Here is a 13,817-nt window from a genome sequence, read left to right as displayed (position 1 = left end):
TGGGGTCCCTTCTCAAAGAGCAGTGGTCTGACTGTGCCACAGATCACAGTTTAAGGTAACTCCAAGTTGAGAGCTCACTCCTCAGCTCTGTCGCTGTACCCAGCTTCCCCACTCTCATACCTGTGAACTCTGTGACACTCAGACACCTCCCCACTGCGATCCTTCTGTGACCCGCAGGACCTGAGACCATGCTGTCCCCGTGTGGGTTTCATCCCAGCTTAGCCTCTGGAGTGATTTCCCTCAGTGAAGAAGACTTTTAAAAGTTCTAATTTTGTGCTCTGTTGCTCCACCGCTTGCTGGGAGCTGGCCCCTTCCCCCGCGGTCTATCTTCCTGTCACTTTGGATTTACTTCTCTGCCAGTCCTACCTTTCAGAAAGTGGTCGATTTTCTGTTTCTAGAATTTCTGCTCTTCTCTTCAATCTCCTGTTGGGTTTGTAGGTGTTCAGAATGGTTTGATAAACTATCTAGCTGATCTCCTGCTACCTGATGTCATCTCAGCTTGCTACTTCTCTGCTATCTTGATTCCTGATAATTTTATTCTATTTATAAGTTTATTGAGTGCTTATGCTATGCTTTATTAGCTACACAAAAACACAAAAATATTTCCTTTAAAAAATGCCTTTTAAGTAGCTATACTAAAACATGCATGTAGTTATTAATAAATAATATAGTAACTCTATTATTCTTAGGTATATAGTATTTTTCAGCCTAAAACTCAATCCTAATTCTTCAGTTATATTATATTATAATCAATTTTATACATTACAATAATTAATATAGTTAAAGGTTTATTTAAAAAATGATTGAGAATAAAGTAACACTGTATATATATTATATATATATATATATATAATCATCATATAATATGACGATTCCTTGGAAAAACTATAGATCATATGCAAAACTAGAAAAAAGTAGTTTTCTGAGGTAAAACTTAAAAAACAATACGTCTTTGGCAAGTGTACTATGATGTTCTTCTCAAACCTAGATCTACAGTAAACAGAGAATACATCCTGAAGACAAACAGATCATGATTTATTTTAGTGACTCATTCTATGACTCACACATTTCTCATTTTTACACTTTCCCTTGAAGAAACAGCGTATCATAGACTCTGAAATGTCCAATACACCTGCCTTGTTACATATTCCATTTCCCCATACTCTCCACCTAACTTCTTTCCCTCTCTGTCCCAATAACTTTCTAATATTCCACCTCTCAACACATTCTTTGTGCCTCCAATTTGGTCCTTTTACCTATCGATCAGTATTCTATTCAAGGTGGTAGAATGACTTAGTACTAGAGTGAGTAGTTTTTTGGAAAGGGTATTTCCAGATTTACTGGCAAACTTGAAGCTTAGCATGCCTTATTGACACTGCAGCCTTAAGCAGTACAAAGACAGTTCCCAACTTAGGATAGTTCAATTGACTATTTTTCAACATTATGATTGTGCAAAAGTCATATGCATTCAGTAGACACTATACTTTGAGTTTTGGATTTGGATCCTTTCCGACTAGAGGCATCAGTGTAATTCTCTCTGGTGACACTGGGCAGTGGCAGGGAGGTACAGCTGCCAGTCAGCCATGTGATCACAAGGATGAACAACTGATACATTTGCAATCATCCTGTACCCGCACAACCACTCTGTGTCTCACTTTCAGTACAGTATTCAGTACTTCACAGGAGATAGTCCTTACACAATGGGTTTTGTGTTAGATGATTTTCCTAACTGTAGGCTAATCTAAGTGTTCTGACCACATTTAAGTTAAGTGGTCTAAGTTATGATGTTTGGTAGTTTAGGCTTTTAAATATGTTTTTACTTACAATATTTTTAATTTACCATGGATTTACCCTCACAAAACTCCATCATAAGTTAGAAGGATCTGTACAAAATATCTTAATAAGCTTTGAATCTGGATAAGGTTGAGTTATAGTGTTGACTGGGAAGTGCCCAATTGATTCAGAGATTTCTGAACAACTGTTGAGAATACGACCAGTTAAGTCACTGTTATCAAGCAGACCAAATATCAGGACATGGAACAAATGCATCTAGAGAGGGTTTAGTCCAGACAGCTGGAGATCAGCATGGAATAAACTCACGCGAACTAAATGTATTTCTGATGAGAAGTTTGTTTTTATCCACCAAACAAAGTCTTGATCAACTAGGTAGATTGAGCGAAGAGGAAAAACTCAAATGGCCAAGCCTGTGGAATTATCCTAATATATAGCAATACAGAAATATCACTTAAAAATTTTATTCAATATGAAGAATCACAGTATTTTACTTTTCTTTCCTCTTACTGCCGGACTTCTTGAAAGTTCTATAGAATGCTCTGCTTTCATATTTTCAACTATAATTCTCTATTTCCTCAACTCTTTACATCTAGTTCCTTTCTTCACAACATTATTAAGATTTCAGTCTTAAGGATCACAGAGAGACTTCAAATAGATGTCGCAGGACATCTATAAATTGTTCTGAGCCTTCACCTCTGCATTGTTTGCTCACACTTGTATTAATGAAGTGCTCTTCTCTTAGACTCAGTGAGATCATTTTTTTTTTTCTGGTTTTGCTTTTTTGGTGAGACATTTGTGCCTTCCTTAGTTTTTAAATCATGTTTAATTTGCTGAACCAGATTATATTACAACTTATTTGTAAGACTTTTATGTTCTAACTGCTATGGACTTATCTCCAAAATACTTGCTCTCCTGTTATGATGCTTCAGGCTTACTGAGCTTTTTTTTATATGCTTGTACATGACATCTGTGTGAGCCATCCTCTCTACAGGGTCTTTTGTACTTTCCTTTTCAATTATGCTCAGCAAGATGGCCTTAAAATTTCCCCAGCTTGACCAAGCTTTAAACGGGTTTATTCCTGCCTCTAAGCCCTGACCTCTCTATCACATAGATCTTTAGAGAACCTAATAACCTAACCACAGAGGTCTATTGCTTCCCTTTCCCTAGAGCACTTATTAAAAAAAAGAAGTGACTGAAAATTATTTCTCTGTCACTTTGAGGTGTAAATCTTTTATAAATCTTCTTACCAGTTTTATATCCCAAGACTATCTTTCTCAAGGACCTGAGAGCCATCCTTTCAAAATGTAATCATTAGGGAAGATAGCAACTCTATCTCTAGTCTCATTGTAAGGGTAAGACCCTAACTTCAGTGAGTGACTTTCTCCAAGTTGTAATATTACCTGCCATTATATAGATATAAGAAAGTTTACTTTTCTTTTGGGTAAGGCCAATGAGCAATAAAAATAGGCTATAATCTCCCACCCCACCTATATGGAAATGGTGACCTGACAGTCTTCAGTAAAGGTCTTCAAGTAATGTTCACCTCGAAATCATAGCAACCCTGATAGAAGAAAACTGGGGTGGGAGGAAGTTAGTAAGACTAAACATCCTGATCATACTTGACTCTCTCCCACTATCGGCCTGACAATACCCATCTGAAAGTCAGAAGTTAACAGAGCCTACGGATGAGGTCATATGGGTCACAAAGCAAAGTAAGTTAGTTAATTCATCAATCTGTCCATTAACCCTTCAACAATTTTTATGTGACAGACATTATATTACATCCTAGAGATAGAAAGATGGAATACAACATTACATTAACAACTGCATTGTAATTGCTCTTATGGCAATATTTCCAAACCCTGTGGAATTCCAAGAAATAAAGCTAGGAAAGTAGTGAAATATTGACTATCATTTGAGATAGAGCTTATATATAAATACACTGCCAGAAAAAAAGTGGAACTAAGCCTGCTAGACATGAGGGCCTCCATAGATTTGGACAACTTTAATTCATGAATGAGATTTAAAAGAATGTTCAAAAATGTTGATAAAATCATAGGTAGATAGATAGATACAACATCACCACAGAGACCAAGAAAGGACAGTTTCCAGTAATACTGATCAGTAGAGTCCTCAATGTAAAACACTCAAAGGAATTGAAACTGAAAATTGACCTTTGAGTTTTGATTGTGAGAATTGTTGATCTTCACAAAGTTGAAGAAATCTGGAAAACCAAAATAATTGTTCCATGACAAATTTTCAAAATGATAATGATAAAAGAAAGGGTTGGTTTGATTTGAAGTACAACTGTTATCTCATTTTTTCTTTTCTTTTTTTCTGAAGGAGAAGATTTTAATGGTGGATTTTAACCTTATTGCCTTCCAAACTCCACCTCTGTTATCAGAGAAAAGAATAAGAGGAAACCATTACTCTGCAAATAGCACATGAAATTTTCTACACACCATGCATATATAGATGTTGAGCCATGTAACATAGACCCTAAATGTTTGAGAAGTGAACTCAGTGTTTTTAATCTATCAGATCCTTCAACAGAATATTTTTCTTTCATTTTCTCTTTTTAGCTTACAAGACATCAATGAAATTGTCAACTGCAGTCTATTAATTATGAAATTCTGTTATTTTTATTGACAATAATTTTAATGGTACTTCTAGATAGTGTCTGCAAGTTATTATAGTTTTAATTATAGGCAGTATGAAAAAAATATTTATACCTTAGTATTTTTAAATTTTATTTTGAAAAATGATAGCTGATCTTTTTTATAAGATCTCCCAGAGAAAATAAATCAAGAGTAAATACAAGGATGGGGCTTATAAAAAAGTTTTGTGTTAGATGACAATGTTTTACAACCATTATCATGCATGGTTGTGGATGTCCTATTGTATCAGAAAAGCTCTGTTCATGAGGTGATATTTGGTATTGGGGGGAGTGACTTTAAAAGAAACAACTACATTCTCAGGGGGGAAAATGAACATAATGGGTAATCAGAAAAGGAAGTGAAAAAAACAAATAGAGTGATGGTGTGTGGCCCTTTCTGAGTAAATAGCATGTAGAGACTTGACTGATAAATGAAACAACTTATGAATCAACTGCATAATTAATTTTATATTTTCCAAAACTTTTTTGTTCTTCATACAAATTGCAACTAATCATTATTTGAACTACTAAATAAAAATGCTTGAAGGAATGTCAGAACAACTATTTAAATAGTAGATATAAATTTTAAAAATTATATGTGGAAATCCAATTAGATACTACATGCAATTAAGCAGAAAATATGTCACAAGGCTGTTTCTAAAAAAAACCCACATCTGATCATTTTTCAAAACTAAAAAATGATTAATTAACCAAGGTAATTCTAGATATAATCCCTAAGTATACTCTGTGTTATGAATTTCTTTAGAAATTTATAAACTTTTCTACTGGCTTTTTGAAGATAATATATAGTACATATTAATAATTTGATAAAAATAAGTATTTATTACCTGAAATTCTTTAGTATTCAGAACCCTAAGAATTTATTTTGTTTTACGGCCTTCATCATTATTTTATCAGAACCAAAATATTTTTAATTCTGGAAACTCATCCTAAAAAAAGAATGGGTGTAGGGAAGTTTTAGACATATATAAGCATGTTAAAGAACTATCTAGTGGGTTAGTTAGAGAAGCAGATAAGAGTCTATTTGCATGTAGGAGGAGGTATTGAGGGGTCTTCTGAAAGAAAATGAATTCTAAGGTGATGAAAACCTGGGGGCTACAGATACAACCTTACAATAATAACACCAATAAAACTATAGACAGGAGCAATAATTCTGAACAAACTTTAATGCTTACTAATTCAATTTTTTCTTCTAACCTAGCCTATGTGAGGAACTATAAGTAAAAACTTAATTTATAAAACATTGGACTACAAACAATATTGTTTTAAGACATTAAATGCATCACTACAATAGAGTAGTATAAATCTCACAAATAAATCTTCCTAATTCCCACAGATATTACCCTGCTTTCTTACCAGGCATCATTGTTAGTATCAAGTAGAACAGCCAAAATAAAATGCAGCAGTCTGACTGTTGATTTCACTTCAGATCATGGTTTCAGGGTCATGGGACCATGCTGTGTGATGGGTTCCACACTCAGTGGGGAGTCTGCTTCCCCTCTGCCTCTCCCACTGCTCCTGTTTGCATGCACTCTCTCTCTCACTCTCTCTCTCAAAAAAATAAATAAATTTTTATTTTTTTAATTTTTTAAAATTTTATTCAAATTCAATTAATTAACATAGTGTATTATTAGTTTCAGAGGTAATTCATGAGTTATTCATCAGTTGCACATAACACCCAGGGCTCATTATGTCAGGTGGCTTCCTTAATGCCCGTCTTCCAGTTACCTCAGCCCCCCTACCCCTCTAACAGCCCTCAGTTTGTTTCCTATAGTTAAGGTTCTTGATGGCTTGTCTCCCTCAAATAAATAAGTCTTTAAAATGTTGCAGGGTATTAAGGGGCCTGCAAGAGCAACGATGATCCTGGAAGGAACCTATGAGTAAGCCATGAAGCACCATCAACACTGATGTTGGCAAGACTGCATGTCCTTCTTTGGAGCAGAAAACGTATCTGCTCCAATGTTTCTGCATATATCATTTCAACCGACTGAAGCTGTGGTCTGTAGCTCTAGAATGTGTGCATGCTATTTATATGGGATATTCAAGTGTCTCACGTCATTTATGTTTTATTTCCTAACTTATATCCTTTTCATACCCTAGTCCTGAAATACTTTATTCAGGAAGCTTTCTAAATAACTAACATGCTTCCCTGATGTACTCATTATGGTATCTGTTGCCTCCATATTACTGGCAACCCTGTTTTCTATTCTCTTCTATTATCAGCATGTTTTAATAATTTATTTTGTATCATGAAAGCCTGCTTTTATATAATTTATCCAAAAAAAAATCCTTAATCTGTTTTCATAGAGATTTTCTTCCAGGGAAGTCCATTTGCTTTAAGTGTTCCGATGGTACCCATATTTTAAGCCACACCAGCCCCCATTCCTTATACTTATTGGAGATTAAGTTTAGTCAATTTGGTAGTTAATTTGGATTCTCAAAGGAATTGCATAAGTCACTGTTAACTTCTTTCAAACACAAGCTAGAGAAACATGGAAAATGCAGATTTTGTTTCCTTTTGATAGTGCCAAAGAGTCACAAGTTATGCAAACAAGTGTCAAAGCTCTAGCCCCCAAAATATAGGTAGAAACTTGGGACAAGTTTATCCTGAAACCCTGAAATCAGTTAGGGGAATGAAATTGTTGTTGTTGTTATTTTTACCCTGCAGCATCTGACCTGGGTGATTCCATTTCCCACTGTGACATCCTGTACAATTTTTTTAGAGGGAAGGTGACTGCTCCTTGCAAGCTCATAATTGGTTTGGAAGTTTAAGATATATTTCATGTCTTTCCTGTTCTTAGCCACCTTCCTGAATTTTCTTTTCCATGGGACTCTTGTCTACTGCTCTCTTAGACCCAAATCTCATCAAATAGACTGTATAGCTGGAGTTTGGGTAAGTGTGGGCTTTACTTATTCTATGGCCAGTGAAAGCATCCTGATTTGTCACCTATACTGCCCTGGCTCTGAAAACATATCAGTGTCAAATGCATGGGCCTATTAGAACACTACATTGGTCCTAAAAGTCATAGATGATAGATAGATAAGTAGGTAGATAGATAGATAGATAGATGATAGGTAGATAAATGATTGATAAATAGATTGATAGATGATAGATAGATGGTGAATGATAGATGATGATGATAGATGATATGAAAGTCTCTACATTTATTTAGATACAGTTTATTGAGATATTGAGATACAATTCACATGACATACATATTTTTGAGTTTTCTTGAGATACAATTTTATTGTATCTTTATTGAGATACAATTCACATGACATACATATTTTCCAGAGTTGTGCCTCCATCACTGTAATCAATTGTAGAGCCTATTTGTTACTTTGAAATGAGAGCCCATACCCTTTATCACTCTCATATCCCCAAATTCTAGAAAACCTTTAGTATAATTTCTGTCTTTATAGATTTGCCTCTCAGAACTTTTGTACAGATGGAATTATGTGTGATCTTTTGTGACAAGTTCTTTCTTTTGATGTCATATTTTCAAAGTTCATCATGTTATGGCATGTGTTAGTACTTATTTGTTTTTGTGATTGAGCAATATTTCACTGCATGGTTATGTGACCTCATTTGGCATGAAATTATGTAATATATATAGATATAGATAAGTTTATATATGTACTTTAATTTCTGTAATACAATACTTCTATTTCCTTTCTAATGCTAGCTATTTTCATTTCCCCCTTTCTTTTTTCCCCTCAATATAACTGAATGTTTCTGGCTCATTGATTTTCTCTATTGTTTTCTATTTTCATTAGTTTTTCAATCTAATATTTATTATTTTTTTCCCTTTTTCTTGTTTTAGGTTTAGTCTGCTCTTATGTTTTCAGTCTCTTAAAGTGGAAGTTTAGGTTACTGATTAGAGATCTTTCTTTTTTATTATAGATATTTACTGCTTTAAATTTCCCCCAAAACATTGTTTTACTTGTATTTCATAAGTTTTGTTTTGTTGTGTCTTCATTTTTATTAATGTCAAAATATTTTCTAATTTTTTCCTGATTCTGAGTGTGAGAAAGTTTAAACCTAAGGGCACTCTCAAGATCACTGGAGGCTTTGGAGGAAAGCAATATAGAGGAGATTGAGATATTTGAGAAAGGTTAAACATATCTCAGCATTTGAAATATGTTAAATCATAGGCCAATTTGTTTGTCAGAGAGAATGAATAAAATAGAAAAGTAAAAAGAGCCTTCTTGAGGTCAAAGTAAACCTAAAATAGTGAACTCAAATAACCTTGGCTATTAGAGAAACAGAAGGAAAGCCTGGTGGCTGTATTATGGTAGATAAGGAGGAAAATGACTATATATCTTTATCTCCTAATCAGATTAGCATATGTAAACAGCTAAGACCTAAAGGTGTTATATAAAAATATAATTCTCATCCTAGACCCCAAATTTTACAAATTCTATGAAACATGATAATTATTTCTAAAATGATCTCCTGTGCCTCTCATATTTGATTATTGTTAAAATATAGATATTTTATGAAGAGAACTCTTCTCAAGTTAGATTCCTTTGTTATCCATCTATATCCGATGTTTCTCTAAAATGCTTGACATGTAATCCATAATATAATAATTCATTTACATTGGACCACTGGCTTATTTACTCTTCTTCTGTAAGTGTCTTAAAACTTCATTTAGGCAGATTATTAATTAACTTGTAATTGCTCCAATCTAGAGCAGGTTCAGCATTGTCAATCATACAAAGTAGGGGTGCCTGGGTGGCTCAGTGGTTAAGCCTCTGCCTTCAGCTCAGGTCATGATCACAGGGTCCTGGGATTGAGCCCCACATCAGGTTCTCTGCTCAGCAGGGAGCCTGCCTCCCCCTTTCTCTCTGCCTGTCTCTCTGCCTACCTGTGATCTCTCCTGGTCAAATAAATAAATAAAATCTTTAAAAAAAAATCATACAAAGTAGTTGTGGACCCATCATGTAGGACCCCTGGAAATTATGGTGTCTGTCTAAAGAGGAAAGAGAAGTGTATGATTCACAATAGGACTAAACAGCAGTAAGTTTTGTTATCTTTGATTCTTTCCTTTCTCTCTTCATCACTTTTCCCTTGCATGGGAAGAACCTGAAACAGGTGTTGGGACTATTTTTTGTATATCCTGATGGCAGGCACTGCAGTGGTTCAGGAGGGAATTGTAGCAAAGTGGGAAGCCACAGGTTTTTGTACCAAAATCCTTGAACTTGTGTTTTAGTACTAATTTTTCTTAGTCATATGACCATACTTCAAAAATTTACTCCAATTTCTGAGTCTTAGTTAATTCCTTAGATCACTGCTGGTTGTGAGCACTTAAATAAAGTGAATAGATAAAATGTAGAGAAGCACTTTTAGTAAACTGTTATTGTCATATTATTTACCATTATTTTGCCTAGTTTAATCAAAGAAGTTAAAATATGTAGCTATAGGAACTTTCAAATTACACAATTAAAGGTTCATTTATAAATTTAGTGATCACATTTCTAGCACCTTATTCTAGTTTATGATACATACAGTGTTAGACATTTGACAGATACAGTGTTCTATTACATAGCATATATTCTATTGGAGACTGTAACTTTTAGTGTCATTTGAAAAAAATTGGCCAGCACCATAAAAAAAAATGAAGATTACAACTTTTTTGAAGATTTTTTTTTTAAACTTCTTCATCCCAAACCAGTGCAAGTTAATTTCTGATCTTATTTTAGGGTCTTTTCCATTGTTCTTTAAATCATTCGCAAGACAGAGAGCATGTAGGCACTTGCACTAAAGCCGCATCTGGCACTGTCAGGGGTGGGGAATGGTGCAGGGAGTCAGGAGCATTGGGCCCTGAGAAGGGCAGGCATCAGGTGCTGTATTCTGTTTAACAGTTAATAATTACATTGAGGAATTTTGCTCACACTCCTGTTGTATTCTAATTATTTATAGTTCAGGTCCCCAGCTCTGTCATCCTATTTTCTACACAAGTCTCTTGAGATAGCTGAAAGCAGCTGCGAGAAGATGTAACTTCAGGTCACAGACTAAGTTGGATTTAAAGTCTTCATGCTGCAGAAAATGTTATGTTGCTTGTTCCTTCCTATAATTGTAACAGAACTTCTTTTGTCTTATTGATCATTCCTAAGCTATATCAAAGAGTGACAATCAATAGATAAATTGAAGAAAAAGAACAATGCAAAGATGCTACATTCATCCAAGACTACTCCTTATGTTGCTTGACGTGATATATTCAGATGCAGCTGTAAGTGTTGGGTAAGAAAAAATATTCCCAAAAAAGTTGAGTTCTTGAAAGATAGAAATCTGATTAAAACACAGAATCATACCCAGAGAATCTACTGTGCCTTTCTTGTTTTAAAAATTCACATATTACATTAAACCAGACATGCACAAATTTTGGACATGCAAAAGATTAAAAGATTGAGAAAATCTTAAAAATACTAAAATGAAGTAAGAGGAGTTGAAGAAAAAATAAAATAATGACAGGTATTGAAGAAAATAGCTCCCAGGCTGAAGCCTTCCATATAGAGTAGCATATTGAGTTGTTTCTCAAAGAGTGGCAAAACTATGCTTTGTACCAGATTGTTTGAATCTATCAACCTGTGGCTAGACACATATATGGAAAATGTAGAAAAATGGAGATCATATTAGATGTCATGTGTAGTTTCTAGTTATATTTCTTAAAAAGCAGGCAATAACTACCCTTTAAGTAGAATTTAAATTGTTATTTTAGAAACTATGAGATAATATCTTATTTAAATATTTTTTCAAGCTATAAATTTTATTACAATGAATTCTTCTAGTCTGAAATACTTGTCAGTATAAATCCCTTGAATGAATACAAGGTATTAGTCACAAAAGTGATTCCAAGTTCTCCCCATCTTATATTTTTTTTAAATATAAAGTTCAATAACTTGGCTCCAGTAAATTAAGAAAAATTCAAATTCTAATATGATTATGTTTACAACTATGTGTGTAAATATATTGATTTATGTTTATATATGTAAGCTAACAAATTAATCTCATTTATAGCCTTTTTTATATATCATTTTATACATCCTTATAAAAGTAACAGGTTTCTTGATACTACAGCAGGATGATCCTGATAATGAGATTATGTTAAAGGTCAACTGAAAAAAATGGATAACCCACAAAAGCACCCTATAGAGATGACATCAAATAATTCTCAAATCTGTATGCATTTCTGTACAGTTGCTTTCAATGGAAACATTTCTATCAAAAGTTAAAGTAATTTTTAGTTAATTGTAGAACTAATCCAGTTGAAATGATTTGAGAGTATTTCATATAAAGTATCATATGTAGAAATAAGGAGAAAATCAGCTATACTTTGAAAAGGTATTCTTCAATCAGACAGTAAGTTGCTCACAGAGTTTTTCTAAATTTAGGGTAAATTAGGAGAGGTATAAAAACATAAAAGCATATGCCACTCTGCCTACTTGAGATCTCTGTCTGTCAAATAAATAAATAAAATCTTTTAAAAAAAACATAAAAGCATAAATGAATGAAATTGTTAGGTATATTCAAATATTAAATTTTTAAAATTGCATGACAACATATAAATACACTAATTAACAATAACAGTAGTTGAGGACAATTGAATCAATGATACAAAGTTACAAATGAAATGACTCCTTTATTTTTTATATAAAACAGAAAGGTAAGATTTCAGAGTAATTTTTCTTTTGCTTTTGTATTTGTCTTTCATTGCTACCTAATTGTTAAACCCATACTTTTCACAACATTGCCTGGCTTGTGGAAGAGAAAAAATACAATAAACTTAATCAGATATCAACAAATTATTGAAAATGTGACACCATTTGAAAATCTTACAATCACAAATATGGAGCTACTGTTGGCTCAGTATAGCCTGAGAGCTGAAATAGAAACTAAAATTTATCTGATTCAATGGCCCTCAATTAAAGGTTGGATGGGTAAAGACTCAAAGTTCCTAAGATCATGTAGAGAGTTAATGATAAGAACCTGACATAGAAAACTTTCAGATCAAAAATAATGATGTATTTTATGGTGACTAACATAACACAATAAAAATAATAATATTTTTAAAAAAGAAAGTTTTCTGAATTAATATGAATTTTTTCTTTGGATTAGATATATTTAGTCTCTCAGTTTTCTTTTGGCCTATATTCAGTTTTATTCATTATTCCGAAGTCCATTCACAGATGATGTTTGGTGGGTAAAGAACCAGAAGAAATTTTAGTATCTAATAAAATGTTTTAAAATGTTGAATACCTAATTTTATTATTTTAAAGTGTGTGTGATTTTCAAGTATGAAATTAACAGTGATCATTTAAAGAAATTGTCTTCAATATATGCAGCTTCAGCCAACTTTGTGAGTTGATCATTTATATTCACATTAAATGCATCCTATGTTTTTAGCTTAAAAAGTTATCCAAGCATCATTTCTTGTCAAAATTGTTATAATGCCATAGTAATGTGTTTAAAGAGCTATAGTTAGGAATGTTAGCAATGCCATTTGAAACTTAAAAGTGAAAGAGGATTGGAGTTTAACCCAAATACTCCACTGCACATGATCTCAGACTTTTAAGAACTTCTAACTAAATTTTCATTGTATCTTTAGGATACAGTGTGAATATGTGCCACCTAAAAGAATTCTAATGATAAAGCTCCTGATTAAAATCATGTGTTTAAGAGAAAACAAATTGATGACCTCATTTATTAATATAAATATCTAAAAATTTCAAGTTTGATAGTGTTCAAAACTGAAAGAAGCAAAGCTGAACATAACTGAAATAATATGCAATTTTCTATGAATTGGCAACTCGTTCCATTTGTTTTGTGAATTCACAGGAATTGAGCCTGGAAAAATATATCTATATTTTGTCAGGCAACATTATCTTCTGTTTACAAAATATTTGTGGACCACACTGGAAGAATTTAAATCTTCTCATACTTGGAGTAAAATGCTAAGCAGAAAAAGGAGAGAAGATAATTCTCTGTCAATTTATCCTCTATAATCGCTATTTTGTAAGTTGTGTCTAACGACCATGTATTGTAGGCAGGCAGCCCGGTTCTCAGAAAGAATCAGATGGAGTATCAATAAGCCACTTGGTCTGAAGGGCAGGAGGATTTTAAAATGTGCTAATTCTGTTGTTCTGCATCTGAGGTAGATGTTACTAGGTTCTCCGCATCTTTCTGATAATTTCCCATGTCAGATTTTAACAAAGAGAATATGTCTCACTTCCTTGACTTTTAGGATGTGCCTAAATTGTGGCACACTAAAATCCTAGTGCCTAGGATTGTTCAATTCCTTTGAGATGGGCACTCCTCAAGCTATTTATGGTGAAAAACATT

The 13,817-nt window shown here is 33.4% G+C and overlaps 1 pseudogene; it reads left to right on the top strand.

Moving 5' to 3' along the window:
• The window catches only part of LOC123950408, a 30,434-nt pseudogene extending 19,959 nt beyond the window's left edge, over positions 1-10,475 (top strand).
• The last annotated feature ends 3,342 nt before the right edge of the window (positions 10,476-13,817 follow it).

Source organism: Meles meles, chromosome 9 (assembly GCF_922984935.1).
Source record: "Meles meles chromosome 9, mMelMel3.1 paternal haplotype, whole genome shotgun sequence".
Lineage (NCBI taxonomy): Eukaryota > Metazoa > Chordata > Mammalia > Carnivora > Mustelidae > Meles > Meles meles.
Note: the sequence above shows the minus strand (reverse complement) of the source record. Positions and strands in the feature narration are given on the sequence as shown.